General features: G+C 42.4%; 1 protein-coding gene across 1 annotated transcript in view; it reads right to left on the bottom strand.

Annotated features, from left to right (window-relative positions):
- PLOD1 (procollagen-lysine,2-oxoglutarate 5-dioxygenase 1) overlaps positions 1–16,135 on the bottom strand; it is a 230,834-nt gene that overhangs the window by 194,258 nt on the left and 20,441 nt on the right. The window contains exon 3 of the mRNA XM_029579326.1: positions 7,691–7,773. The gene's annotated coding sequence lies outside the window, so the exon portion shown is untranslated. The remainder of the gene's footprint in view (positions 1–7,690; positions 7,774–16,135) is intronic.

The raw sequence follows: 16,135 nt of genomic DNA, 5'->3' as shown, positions 1-16,135 counted from the left end.
ACTTGCCTTGGGTAAACCCATGTTGACTGTCCCCCATTAAACCATGTCTTTCTATATGTTCTGTGATTTTGATCTTGAGAATAGTTTTCACTATTTTTCCTGGCACTGAAGTCAAGCTCACTGGTCTATAATTACCTGGATCACCCCTGGAGCCTTTTTTTTAAATATTGGGGTTACATTGGCCACCCTCCAGTCTTCAGGTACAATGGATGATTTTAATGATAGGTTACAAATTTGAAATAGATCAGAAATTTCATTTATGAGTAGCTTCAGTTCCCTAGGATGCATACCATCCGGTCCAGGTGATTTGCTACTCTTTAGTTTGTCAATCTGGCCTACTACATCTTCCAGGTTCACAGTGATTTCGTTCAGTTCGTCTGACTCATCACCCCTGAAAACCATCTCCGGAACTGGTATCTCCCCAACATCCTCATTAGTAAACACGGAAGCAAAGAATTCATTTAGTTTGTTTGCAATGGCCTTATTTTCCCTAAGAGCCCCTTTAACCCCTCTGTCATCTAACGGTCCAACCAACTCCCTCATAGGTTTCTTGCTTCAGATGCATTTAAACACTTTTTTATTATGAGTTTTTGCCTCTTTGGCCAACTTCATTTCAATTTCTCTCTTAGCCTGGCTTATCAATGTTTTACACTTAATTTGACAATGCTTATGTTTTATCCTATTTTCTTCAGATCGATCCTTCTTCAAAATTTTGAAGGATTTTTTTTGGCTAAAATAGCCTCTTTCACCTCACCTTTTAACCATGACTGTAATAGTTTTGCCTTCCTTCTACTTTTAATGCATGGAATACATCTGGACTGCGCTTCTAAGATTATATTTTTAAACAATGTCCACGCCTTTGTACACTTTTAACCTTTGCAGCTGCACCTTTCAGTTTTTTTCTAATTATTTTCCTCACTTTGTCAAAATTTCCCTTTCAAAATGTAGTGCTAGAGCCCTGGATTTACTTATTGTCCCCTTTCCAGTTATTAATTTAAATTTGATCATGTTATGATCACTATTGCCAAGTGGCACCACCACAGTTACCTCTCTCACCAAATCCTGCGTTCCACTAAGAATTAAATCTAAAATAGCTCCCTCTCTTGTTGGTTCCTGAACCAATTGCTCCATGAAGCAATCATTTATTCCATCCAGGAACTTTGTTTCCAAATATTAGTTTTCAGTTCAGTTCCTCAAGAGTCACATCTTTTTAAGACACGTTTAGATGCGTGGGATGGGGTTTGCTATATTTGTGATTTATGATGGAACATAGCCATGTATACATTTTTAGAAGCTATTTAAGGAAGGCAACATGGTATTAATGTGAAGGCAAGCATTTTAATCTTCTTGCTGTGAGCATGTTCTCTGAATGTCCTCCACCTTATTCCAGGTGCTGCTGCTGTCAGGAATCTGACTTTGCATCTGTCATGTAATGAAGATGATAATGTATTACATGCTGGAGATTGAGGGCCAGCCTAGAAAACCATGGTGGAGACAAATGAGAGCGTGAGAAAGAGAGACAAAAATAAAGGTAGAACACATGGGGGGAAAAAAAAAAAAAAGAGATGAGCAATAGAATGGTAGCAAAGGAAATCGATGAAGAAAGAATGAAGGGAGAGAAGAGAAAAGAGACAAGGAAGGCAAATGTTGGAAAGAAGAGTAAAATAAAGAAGAGAGGGAACAAATGGGCTAGAGTAATGTACAGCTTCGTAGTCACTCTCTGTCTCTGCAGGACCCTGCGTTGCTGGAGTTGTTGGGTACAAGATGCCTCGTTATTGTCTCTTTGGGGACACAGTGAACACAGCTTCTCGCATGGAGTCAACAAGCTTGCGTAAGTGTCTTAGCGCAGTGGTTCCCAACCCTGTCCCTGGGGACCCCCCAGCCAGTCGGGTTTTCAGGATATCCACAATGAATATGCATGAGAGAAAATTTGCATATTATGGAGGCAGTGCATACACATTCTCTCTCATGCATATTCATTGTGGATATCCTGAAAACCCGACTGGCTGGAGGGTCCCAGGACAGGGTTGGGAACCACTATCTTAGCATATCCCATGCCTCGTTAATGTCTCTTTGGGGACGCAGTGAACACAGCTTCTCACATGGAATGAACAAGCTTGTGTAAGCTTAGCATATTCCATGCACATTCCCTTGGAACTACACGTCTCAGGGTGAAATGTTTTCATGTCAGCTGTACACATTGCTCATTGTAGTATTCAGTAGCATCATTGTGCATTTCATCTTTAGCTTCCGATGCAAAGAAGGGGAAGTAAATCAGTGAGTGTAATACTGTGCTCATGGCCAAGAAACAAACTGTTACTAGCAGTGAACAATGAGAAAGGTAAACTGGTTACAGTACATTACTACAGAACTTTTAATTTCTGGTAAATGGATGATAAGCATAGCCCCATTGCTCCTAAACCAGGGCAGAGCTCACCCTTGGCAGGGACTTCTTAGGTCAAGGATGGTGACAAGCACAGCACAAACAGTAAACAAAAATAGGTGGGATGAAACAAACGATTGAGGTCCTTAATCTTCACAGTCTAGGTAATATAATAAAAGTGAAAATGTACCCCTCACCTGAACACAACATACAGCACCACAAGCTGGGAGACTGTTTAATTTTTCTGTTTATTTCACTTCAGCACTTTCCTGCTGCTCCTTTGGGCTTCCAGTTCAATTGGAGCCAGTACAGGGATCCTGGCACCTGTAAGATTTCATTCAAAAATTGAACTGGAATCCACTAGAAGCCAGACTCTGCATCTCATGCAACACCCGAGAAATAGAAACAGAAATACAATTCCTCCTGTACTGTGCAAAACAAGAGATATCATGAACTGTACATTCCCGAAGTCAGAATGTTCCATTCGCCAAACTGAATATAAATGCTTCTTTCTACCCTCACTCTCAACTTTTATTGTTCTAATCACTGGTCCTCATCTCTTTATACTGCTTTCCTAACTCCTTAAAGAGTCTCCTGTCCATTTTCTGTTTCATCTCTCTCCTCCTGTCTTCTTCACTTCCTCCCATAGACCTCCATCTAATACAGATCTTTCCTTCATTCTCTTTATCTCTGACACTCTATCCACTCATCTAAATTTCATCTCACTTCTCTCCCTCCAGTCCTACACCTCACCACCTCTCCCCTCTATTGCCCCCTCTCAGGCCTCCATCTCCCCCTCATTGAGTTGCTCCTTTTAAGATCTCCCACTGTCTGGCCCCCTTATCCTTTCCCTCAACAGTTGCATCCTTCCTTGTTCTCTTGAAATCCCCTCACTCCCAAAGCCTCCATCTTTCCCTTCCACCTCTTTCATCTTCCAACCAATCCGTCCCTCCACTCTTCCCTAGGGCCAGTGTATGGTATTAAGCGCCCTAGGTGAACCTTACAACCAATCCTACCTTCCACTCTTCCCTAGGGCCAGTGTATGGTATTAAGCGCCCTAGCTGAACCTTACAACCAATCCTTCCCTCCACTCTTCCCTAGGGCCAGTGTATGGTATTAAGCGCCCTAGCTGAACCTTACAACCAATCCGTCCCTCCACTCTTCCCTAGGGCCAGTGTATGGTATTAAGCGCCCTAGCTGAACCTTACAACCAATCCTTCCCTCCACTCTTCCCTAGGGCCAGTGTATGGTATTAAGCGCCCTAGCTGAACCTTACAACCAATCCTTCCCTCCACTCTTCCCTAGGGCCAGTGTATGGTATTAAGCGCCCTAGCTGAACCTTACAACCAATCCTTCCCTCCACTCTTCCCTAGGGCCAGTGTATGGTATTAAGCGCCCTAGCTGAACCTTACAACCAATCCTTCCCTCCACTCTTCCCTAGGGCCAGTGTATGGTATTAAGCGCCCTAGCTGAACCTTACAACCAATCCTTCCCTCCACTCTTCCCTAGGGCCAGTGTATGGTATTAAGCGCCCTAGCTGAACCTTACAACCAATCCTTCCCTCCACTCTTCCCTAGGGCCAGTGTATGGTATTAAGCGCCCTAGCTGAACCTTACAACCAATCCTTCCCTCCACTCTTCCCTAGGGCCAGTGTATGGTATTAAGCGCCCTAGGTGAACCTTACAACCAATCCTACCTTCCACTCTTCCCTAGGGCCAGTGTATGGTATTAAGCGCCCTAGCTGAACCTTACAACCAATCCTACCTTCCACTCTTCCCTAGGGCCAGTGTATGGTATTAAGCACCCTAGCTGAACCTTACAACCAATCCTTCCCTCCACTCTTCCCTAGGGCCAGTGTATGGTATTAAGTGCCCTAGCTGAACCTTACAGCTTTGCAGCCCCCTCCTCAGCTGTACCCTCCCTCACACAATTTAAATTTGTGCATTTATATTAAATGGTCGTTACATGAGATAGGACTTTGAGGTAACAATATCATTTACATGTAAATTATATTTACATGCACTGCTGTGGTGCCAACCAGAAAACTCTGCCAAAAAAAAAGGTAAAAAAAAAAAAAAGTCACTTGTAACTTGTATGGTATTAGGCCTATGGTAATGCGTATTGGGTGTGGGTTTGGCCCTGGGAAATTCAGGAGTAAACTAAATTGCAATTACAATATTATAAACCTCCCATACCAAAAGAGCCCTAACTGCCAGCACTCAAACAGTAACAATCCTACTATGAAAAAGCAACACTGCAAATATTACACCAGGTCCTAAACACACACCAATACAACTCCTATTAGGAAAACAAAACAAGCCAAGCTCCTATAGATCCCTACACAGAAACTACACGCCAGCAGAAAACCTCACCTCTGTCACATTTATTTATTTATTTAAAGGCTTTTATATACCGGAGTTCATGCACTAGTGCATACCACTTCGGTTTACACGGAACAAGGAACAGAAAATTACATCAAACAGATTGAACAATTAAACAAATATACAATTACAATTACATCCAACAATTGGGTATAGAACATGTATAGAACAGACCCTCACTAAATGCATGAATAGAACATGTATAGAACAGACCCTCACTAAATGTATAGAACATTTATAGAATGTTCTATACATTTAGTGAGGGTCATGTATAGAACAGACCCTCACTAAATGCAGAATAAATAGAAACATGCAAACAAAAACTGAACTGGAAACTGCAAAAAGCCAGAATCTGTATGCAGTACAAGGGAAAAACAGAAACATCACCAGTCCTCATAAAACATCAAGCAATAAATCAAGAAATATAAAATCAATCATAGTAAAATCATTCTAATAAAAAAATTTCAAAACAGCTGACGAAAAGAACAGCATTCAGTAATTAAAAATTCATATACAAATTTTCCAAATGGCAATAAAATATTTCAAAACAGCAGATACAGCAAACATCATCCAATAATTACAACTAATAAGAATTAATAGATCCCCTGCTTTCCATACCTAGGAATATTTGATTTCCAAATGCCATGAGATTGTCATGGATTAGCAAGAGGGGGGGGGGGGAGGGGTAGGTTTCTTGCATATAAACTTTGTTCCCTGTCTGTAACACACGCACGCTCATTTGCTCTATCACATACTCAAGTATGCACATACATATGCTCGTTTGCCCTCTCACAACCTCAGTCATACACACTCATTCATTCTCTCACATGCACAATTACACACACATGCTCAGTCATATTCTCTCACATGATCAGTCACACACACGCTTGTTCTCTCACATGCACAATTATACACGTGCTCACACACACACACACGCTTGTTCTCTCACATGCACAATTATACACGTGCTCACACACACACACACGCTTGTTCTCTCACATGCACAATTATACACGTGCTCACACACACACACACGCTTGTTCTCTCACATGCACAATTATACACGTGCTCACACACACACACACGCTTGTTCTCTCACATGCACAATTATACACGTGCTCACACACACACACACGCTTGTTCTCTCACATGCACAATTATACACGTGCTCACACACACACACACGCTTGTTCTCTCACATGCACAATTATACACGTGCTCACACACACACACACGCTTGTTCTCTCACATGCACAATTATACACGTGCTCACACACACACACACGCTTGTTCTCTCACATGCACAATTATACACGTGCTCACACACACACACACGCTTGTTCTCTCACATGCACAATTATACACGTGCTCACACACACACACACGCTTGTTCTCTCACATGCACAATTATACACGTGCTCACACACACACACACGCTTGTTCTCTCACATGCACAATTATACACGTGCTCACACACACACACACGCTTGTTCTCTCACATGCACAATTATACACGTGCTCACACACACACACACGCTTGTTCTCTCACATGCACAATTATACACGTGCTCACACACACACACACGCTTGTTCTCTCACATGCACAATTATACACGTGCTCACACACACACACACGCTTGTTCTCTCACATGCACAATTATACACGTGCTCACACACACTTGTTCTCTCACATGCACAATTATACACGTGCTCACACACACTTGTTCTCTCACATGCACAATTATACACGTGCTCACACACACTTGTTCTCTCACATGCACAATTATACACATGCTCACACACACACACACGCTTGTTCTCTCACATGCACAATTATACACGTGCTCACACACACACACACGCTTGTTCTCTCACATGCACAATTATACACGTGCTCACACACACACACACGCTTGTTCTCTCACATGCACAATTATACACGTGCTCACACACACACACACGCTTGTTCTCTCACATGCACAATTATACACGTGCTCACACACACACACACGCTTGTTCTCTCACATGCACAATTATACACGTGCTCACACACACGCTTGTTCTCTCACATGCACAATTATACACGTGCTCACACACGCTTGTTCTCTCACATGCACAATTATACACGTGCTCACACACACGCTTGTTCTCTCACATGCACAATTATACACGTGCTCACACACACGCTTGTCCTCTCACATGCACAATTATACACGTGCTCACACACACGCTTGTCCTCTCACATGCACAATTATACACATGCTCATACACACACACGCTTGTTCTCTCACATGCTCAGTCATACTCTCTCACATGCTCACGCTCCTGTATTGTCTCTCTCACACACACATGATCAACCATACACATTCTCCTTTCTCCCTGTAGGCGGTGCTTTTTTTTTGACTGCTGGAGCATGGTAAGAGGCCCTTTTTTCAGTAAGCGGGACACTCACTTCCTAAATGTAGAGGAGGTGGTGGCAGCTGATGCTACTTCTCAGGCTGCGTGCCTCCTGACTTCTGGGGGTGGGAGATGGATGCTGCTTCTTGCAGCTCTGTCCTGTTAGTGCATGGGGGGGGGAGATTTAAGGGGGTCTCTGCTACCACTCCTCTTCTTCCCTCCTGTAGCTGAGCTAATGAGGTGAAGGGGAGCACTGTAGTGATAGCGCTCCTGATGGATGGCGCCTATGGCCGAGGCCAGGAACATGGTGCACAGAAACCTTTAGGGTAATCTTTGCAAGTCAGATAATGGAGCAGAACCAAGTTGGCTCGCTTGTTTTCCTAAGTGGGAAAGTTTTTCCTTCAGCCAAAGACGGGAGATTACAGGAGATAGAAAGAATAAACCTTCCGGCTCAGATGTGCTTTCCAGAATGGAAGAGAGAATAGCATAAAAGTGAAAAACATACTATTGCAGCTTTAACAAAACTCACATCAGACTAGACATCGTTTTCCAGCGAGGATGCACACCGAGGAGTACAAACTTCAAGCAGTGAAGATCCTTTGGAGAAGAATCCTGTTGGGCAATGACAGATTCCATCAATACATCTGCAAAATACAGCGTCTTAATCCAGATCAAAAAACAAGCTTCCTCAGAGGGCCAGCAGGTGGCAATCTTGACACAAAAACAGCTCAGAAACTTTTCAAAAACAACTATATTAACATAAGAACATAAGAAAATGCCATACTGGGTCAGACCAAGGGTCCATCAAGCCCAGCATCCTGTTTCCAACAGTGGCCAATCCAGGCCATAAGTACCTGGCAAGTACCCAAACACTAAATGAATACATCACAATCTACTAATCCTTATTGATTAATAGCAGTTTATGGACTTCTGCTCTAGGAACTCATCCAAACCCTTCTTCTGAAAAGAACTACAAACACCCATCAAAAGAAACAAACACTCAAAACTGACTCTTTCCAAACCCTCAGATTGTACAGCAGAGGTTATCAAGCCAGTCCTTGGGACGCATCGTTCCAGGCTCATACGATGAACATGCATGCACTGCCTCCAGCTGGGCTGAACACAGAATATGCACATATAGCCTGACTCCAAAAGCAATAGGGATTCGCTGTTCAAGATCATCAATTACTGCACAAAGGGCCTGATGTTTAAAAGCATTTACACATGTAAATGCAATTGTAAATGGGTTTTTGAAAACTGTTACACTATATGCCTTGAATTGTCAATAGGTTTTACGCACATAAGATGGCTTTTGAAAATTGCTACGATAGTAAGTCACATTTACACGTTACGCCTTTGAAAATGATCTCTATAGTAATCAGATGCTAGTAAGATTCTTAAGTCTCATATGGCAGCACAATTACTTTAGTATCCACCACAGGTTAAAGTATTTGCCTCAGGAACTCCAGTGACCAGCTAAGCTAAAGCACAATTTTCCCATGCAGTTCACAATATAAAAGTCAGGTGATGCTACAGGCAAACTGCAGATATAAATTTAGAATGAAGAGACAACCAGTTTCTCTCAGAATGTAAGCAGACCCAAAGTTTAACAAACAGCCCTATCTGGCATGGTAAAATTATTTAAGAATTATGTTGGATCACAGTGCAATATTGCAAAGCTGTCAGAGGCCTTACATAAGAATTCCTCGATAGGACAATGGGAGTGAAGTCCTCATTAGGGGAAAGCTTCACGCATTAAAACGTATCCACATACTTTGCAGATTCTGATCCCTTTACGTAAGGAATAATTTATTCCATAAATGACTTTGCAGCATCCAGTAATGATTGATTGATGATTCTTGTGTGGCTTGACAAAGGCTTGCATTCAATGCTGCATGCTATGAACTCTGCAGAAAAGGACCAGAGCCAAGTCTGATGAAAAAACTGCTCTCTCTGACTTACAGCTCAGAAGATACACATCAGCTCTGCTACCTATCACGCTCTTCTCACAGATGATGCCTATCAAATTGAATTTAGAGGAGAAATTGATATAAAGGTAAGGAGAGGCTTCACTGGCAATGTAATTGCTACAGATCCTGAGTCCATTTAAAGATCATCATAAGTTGTGATGATGCCAGCAGCAGCAGCATCTGAGACTTCATTTTACTTTACTCTTCCAACTTCATTTTAATCATTTTTGGGGTAATTTTCAGTAGGGCTGCAGGTGAAAGGACCCCCAGACTTTACTCTGAATATTCAAAGTGGATTTATGCGAATAAATTCACGGGAACTGCCAGTACAGGCACAGACATGTGTAATACCCACAGTACCTGTATGTAAACCCATGTGATATCTCTGATCAAATCTTGGTATATAAAATAATAATAATGTGTGGCAAGTTTATTTATTTGGATATTTTTATATACCAGTTTGGCACTGCCCTTCACAATGCTTTACAGTTATAACAACAATACAGATAAATAAATGTTATGTATAACGAACGAATAAATGGCGGGGTACAACTGTGGTCAGGTCAGAGTATTTTGGGGGTTTCTAGGTTGTGGAAATGGGAGTTGTATGGTTAAAGCAGACAATAATTATTAGTACTGAAGAAGCGTAAATTCCTCTTGAATGACAATACATGGGAACAGTTGCGGCTCAGTGGAAAACCCCACAGAGGCCAAACCAGGCCACAAGAACCTGGCAATTACCCAAACACTAAGAAGATCCCATGCTACTGATGCAATTAATAGCAGTGGCTATTCCCTAAGTAAACTTGATTAACAGCTGTTAATGGACTTCTCCTCCAAGAACTTATCCAAACCTGTTCAGCTTGAGAAAAGACGACTGAGGTGGGGATGTGATAGAAGTCTACAAAATCATGAAAGGACTTGAACAGGTTAATGTAAATCAGTAATTTACTCTCTCAGATAATAGAAGGACCAGGGGGCACTCCATGAAGTTAGCAAGCAGCTCATTTAAAGAAATCGAAGAAAATTATTTTTCACTCAGCGCATAATTAAGCTCTGGAATTCATTGCCAGAGGATGTGGTTACAACAGTTAGTGTAACTGGGTTTAAAAAAGTTTTGGATAAGTTCCTAGAGAATAAATCTATAAACTATTACAGTATTAATAAGCAATAGTAGTTTGTGATCTATCTACTGTTTGGGTACTTGCCAGGTACTTGTGATTTGGATTGGCCACTGTTGGAAACAGGATGCTGGGCTTGATGGACCCTTGGTCTGACCCAGTATGGCATTTATGTTCTTAACCTCTTTCACCTTTCCTCACAGGGGAGCTGTTACAACCCCTTTATCATTTTGGTTGCCCTTCTCTGCACCTTCTCCATCGCAATTATATCTTTTTTGAGATGCGGTGACCAGAATTGTACACAGTACTCAAGGTGCGGACTCACCATGGAGTGATACAGAGAAAGTGTGTATGTGTTTCTCACACACACACACTCCCCCTCTGTCTCTCAACAAGCATATATGTGTATGAGAGAGAGAGGGAGCATAGTGTGTGTGTGTGTGTGTGTGAGTGAGAGGGAGCATAGTGTGTGTGTGTGTGTGTGTGTGTGAGAGGGAGCATAGTTTGTGTGTGTGTGTGTGTGTGTGAGAGGGAGCACAGTGTGTGTGTGTGTGTGAGAGGGAGCATAGTGTGTGTGTGTGTGTGTTTGTGAGAGAGAGAGGGAGCATAGTGTGTGTGTGTGAGAGAGAGAGGGAGCATAGTTTGTGTGTGTGTGTGTGTGAGAGAGAGGGAGCATAGTTTGTGTGTGTGTGTGTGTGAGAGAGAGGGAGCATAGTTTGTGTGTGTGTGTGTGTGAGAGAGAGGGAGCATAGTTTGTGTGTGTGTGTGTGTGTGTGTGAGAGAAAGGGAGCATAGTTTGTGCGTGTGTGTTTGTGAGAGAGAGAGGGAGCATAGTTTGTGTGTGTGTGTGTGTGTGTGTGTTTGTGAGAGAGGGAGGGAGCATAGTTTGTGTGTGTGTGTGTGTGTTTGTGAGAGAGGGAGCATAGTGTGTGTGTGTGTGTGTGTGTGTGAGAGAGAGGGAGCATAGTGTGTGTGTGTGTGTGTGAGAGAGAGGGAGCATAGTGTGTGTGTGTGTGTGAGAGAGAGGGAGCATAGTGTGTGTGTGTGTGTGTGTGTGTGTGTGTGTGTGTTTGTGAGAGAGGGAGCATAGTGTGTGTGTGTGTGTGTGTGTTTGTGAGAGAGAGAGGGAGCATAGTTTGTGTGTGTGTGTGTGTCCCCAATCTATAACAATGTTAGGTTGACAGATATGGAGAACGAGATATTCTTAAAATCCTTATTAGTTTTAATTATTGGGTGTTATTGATGTGTGTGCCGTTTTGAAATATTTTATTGATGTTCAGGAAATTTTATAATTATATATTGGGGGGGGGGGGGGTGCCAAATATTTTAGTTATGCCTCTGCAGAAACCTTCTCCCTTTAATTCTAGATTTAGAAGGGGCAGCCCTGTCTAAGATGGAAATCACTTCCTCCTCCCAATAAGAAACCGGTATTGGAAGTTTGATCCCCATAATAGCTAAGCCTAAGGAACAAGTGCACGAGAAATCATATTCTGCAAAGACTTTTTCCTGACAATTTATAAACATAAAATTGGATTTTATGCACGTCAACTCTTTTATAAATTACTTTGGCGACATAGGTAAAAGTGTCCTGCCAGTAAAGTTATCTAAATCCTTTTTATTGGATTAACTCAATACATCTGTGCCGGGCTTCTGGGAGCTGGGCTCGTGCTCATCACAAGATGTATTGACTTGGTCCAATAAAACTGTATCACTTACAACTTGTGGACCCACACGGCAACCACAGAACTTTGTTTCTCTCCTGACATCACTGGATGACCCTTTGACTATTCAGACCTGTTTTCACCAATCTGGCACTATTAGTTCCTCCTCCTAAACGTCTTACTCAGACACCTCTTCCAGCTTTCTTAATTTCTCCCACCCTGCAATTATAGCTTTGTATCTTTCTTCTATTCCAGGGTAAAGGGAAGATGAAAACTTACTGGCTCCTTGGGAACAAGAATTACAGTGTCCAAAATGACAGCCTTGTCTGTCACTGGAAGCCAGGCATTTCCCAAAAAAAGAAGCAGCGGTCACCAGCAGTTCAGCCAGTGAGAATGAGAATCCTTCTGATCCATTGCCTGTGGATGAGGTTTCATCACCAGCATTTCTTTCATGCTGTCAGCAGTCAGTATGGGCTAGGTGACTTGCCAGTCAGCTAGCCCTATGCTGACCACAGTAGTCAGAAAAGGAAGCAGATTATCCTGCTACTCGACCTTTAGTTGGTGTAATCATCATGTTGTCCAGTTTTTAACCTGCAAAACAACATTTCACATTGCATGATTTCCTTCATGTGCAACTGCTCTGCCATCCTCCAGCAATTCTTTGCCACTGTGTTGACTGAATGAAATGCTGTCATCCTCACATCTGGGTAAAAGTAACCTTGCAGTTTGAAAAATAACATCTATATTTCTCTCTTTTCTTCCAGTCTAGTACAGGAGCAATGGGTGAAAGATCATCACCAGTCTCTCTCAGGAAGGTGTGTTCCCCTGATTACAGCAGAGAAAAGCTGGAACCCCTGCTGACAGAGAAAATCTCTATCAGTGAAACAGGCCATGGCCACATGAGTGCTTTCCAAGCTCTTTGTCATCAGAAGTCAGAGAGAAGATTTGCTCTCTTGGACTCTGCATCCAGTCAGAAAAATGAGCTGCATCCTAAGGATTATGAGAGGGGGTCACTGGAAAAAAATGCTTTTCTTCCAGGGTTTGTAGATGGAACTTAGAAAGCTATGTTATCAAGCCTGATTACATCAAGGTGTTGAGAGTTTTGAATGATTTGTTGAAAATACAAAAATTTAGCATTAATTATTTTCTTTTTACTGTGAAAAAGCCACAGTCTAGACACTGCTCTAATATGTTTCAGAAAAGCCTAAACTGGTGCATTATGCATAGAGATGAAGGGTTTAACTGAGTTCAGCTAGAATTATGTACAGGAATCACTGAATGCTAATTAGCAGGTCTGAATATTTCATACACATGGAAAGACTGAGCTCCGAGTTAAGGTAGATCTTTGTTACATTTGCTATGAATTTACAGTTTTATGATATTTTTCCTGCAGTTTGTGTTTTCTATTTTCCTATAATTTTGAAACAGTTTGAGGCTAGAAGGTCTCAGCCTTACTCTCCTCTGCTTGCTCCTGAATGTTACTGCAACCTCATTGTTTTCACACACATTCCATCTAGTGCCTCTTTCTGTTATTTTAACAAAACACTTGAATAAATCCTACTAAATAAAAGTTTCTTGGTAAGCAAAAATATTGCCTCTTTAGGGTTTGCTTTGCCAGCCCTCCCAGCTTAAAGCAGACTCTCCAGAATTCAGAAACCTGCAATCTTTTTAGCTCAGACATTCCCTAGCTGCAGGTAGCAGGGTCAAGCTTCTTTAAAATGAGATTTGGCTGCAGTTTCTGCATTCATACACACGGGTACAGTTGCACAATCCTGACTGCAATTGCTCCTTTTAAAGATGCAGCGATTTTGGAACTCACTAGCAATAAGGCTCAGATCACAGAGCTGCAACAGGTAAGTGTCTGGTGAAGCAGGGGAGTAGAACTCAGTATAATGTCAGACATACAGGAAACAGGATTAATAATTCCCACACAATAAAGAGAGAGCTCCATTTGAATTGAGTAACTTAAGCAAATAACCATACAGGGTTTATACCGACATTCGTAGGAACATCACGCCGGTTTACAATTAACTTGAAAAGGTTGGAAAATACAATGAACGGGGACGGGGGAGCAGGCTAGAAGAGAAGAGGGAGGATAAGGCAGAGAGATTAAGCAAGTTAAGGAAAATAGATAGGAACAGTACAATTAAGAAGGTGCAGGCAGTGGATAAACTTGTTATGAGGGCAAAAGTAAAAAACTTGTTAGGATAAATTAACACCTTGGGGAAAGCTTCGTACTTGTAATGGAATAAACACAATAGAAATACCACACTAGGGGGAACAATAGAAGAGGGATGCATACTTAGGAAAAGGCTGAGGTGGATAAATATGTACAGAAAGGCGGATTTACACACTGGGTATTCTCCAGCTATAGGAGAAGCAAGCAAAAATGTAAACATCGGAGGTATTCAAATCGGAGGAGAGGGAACCACTAATGGATCTCAATAATCAGATTGACTGCACTAGTGAAAATTGTACAAGTACTTTTAAAATTGCATTCAGAATTTGAAATGGTAATGGGGCCAGATAGGATACACCCAAGGGTACTGAGGGAACTTAGATGTCCTGGCAGCTCCGCTGGTGACCTTTTCAGTGCTTCCTTAGAGTCTGGGGTAGTCCCAGAGGACTAGAAAAAAAGCGGATGTGGAAGTAAGGGGGAGGCTGGGAACTCCAGGCCAGTTAGTCTGACCTCTGTGGTGAGAAATCGTTGCTAAAACAGAGGATGGAGCAATTTTTGGAATCCAATAGATTGCAAGATCTGAGGCAGCATGGTTTCCATAGAAATGGATCAAGGGAGGGTGCAAGGCGTAATTGTACTTGGATTTCCTCAAGGCCTTTGACACTGTTTCGCACAGAAGACTTATAAATAAATTGTGCGCCCTTGGTATGGATCCTAGAGTGAGTGGGAGGTGACAGAGGGGAGTGGTAAATGGAGGTTTCTCTGAGGAGAGGGATCTTACTAACGGTGTGTCTCAGGGATCGGGCCTTGGACCGGTTACTTTTCAACATTTTTGTGAGCGACATAATGGAAGGATAGTCAGGAAAGATTTGTCTTTTTGCCAATGATACCAAAATCTCTAACAGGGTGGACAACCAGAGGCGGGATCTAGCGAAGCTCGAGGAACGGTCTAAGGTCTGACAGCTTAAGATTTAATGCTAAAAGATGCAGAGTAATTGATTTAAGATATAAAACCCAATTTCCAAAGCAGGGGGTAAGATGGCGGCGTGGCCAGACACGTACGCGCTGAGCTTTGATTTCAGCTAAGATTTTCTCAACTATGCCCGCAAAAAGAAAAGGCAAACTTCGAATCTTCCCTTCTGATTCGGAAGTTATGGCCACTCAACTACTAATAACATCCTACGTACCTGGAAGGGCCATCGAAATGGAAGGAGAAAACTCCCTGTGAAGTCCACTGAGGAAGCATTGGCTCTACCTGGAGAAGTCGCTCTCTCTCCCCCAGATCCATGCAAGCCCGAAATAACTCCACTTCACTTCCTGAGAGCCCCCCGACAGCCGAGTCGCAGGACCGTGATGCAGTGGATGCGACCCGGTCAGGAAGAGGTCAGAGGGCAGAAAGCGTCAGCACTCCGGAGCAGTCCTCAGCGGGCCCTGAGACAACGCGAGCCGAAGGCTTGACTGCGGCGATCCCAGCGTCCACCCCGACTACGGAGGGGGTGGCTGAGGGGCTCGGAGGAGTGCTGACTGACCCTGGAAGGGAAGCTTTGCTGGCGGGACCATCTCCAGTGCAGAGAACGGGTGAGTCAGTTTCTAGACACCGTTTTCAAATGCCTGGAAGGCAGGACACAATAACTTTGGAGGCGATTTGGGATATAATGGCTGCCTTGGTAAAATCAATCGGGGATTTTCAAGACAATTTAGATGGTGTGGAACAAAAATTGGTGGTTCTCGATACGCAGATAAAAGAGATGAAGAAAATTCAAGACTGTAATGTGAAAATTATAAAGGACTTAAATGTATCTAAAAGATTGGAATTTCTAGAGAATCACTCGAGACACTTGAATTTAAGATTTCTAAATTTTCCGAAAATGGTTGGGGGAAGTACCTTATGTTACTCTTATGAAGTATTTCAAACAAGTGTTAAAATTTAAAGGTGGTGAAATACCATCAGTGAATAAATTATATTTTTTACCTATATCTACTAGAAACAGAGAAAAACAGCAAATTGATTTAGATAAAGGTAATCTGACTAGGTTTCTAGAG

The sequence above is a fragment of the Rhinatrema bivittatum genome, chromosome 15, assembly GCF_901001135.1.
Source record: "Rhinatrema bivittatum chromosome 15, aRhiBiv1.1, whole genome shotgun sequence".
In the NCBI taxonomy this organism is placed as follows: Eukaryota; Metazoa; Chordata; class Amphibia; order Gymnophiona; family Rhinatrematidae; genus Rhinatrema; species Rhinatrema bivittatum.
The sequence above is the reverse complement of the archived record's forward strand: the minus strand, read 5'-3'. Positions and strand labels throughout refer to the sequence as shown.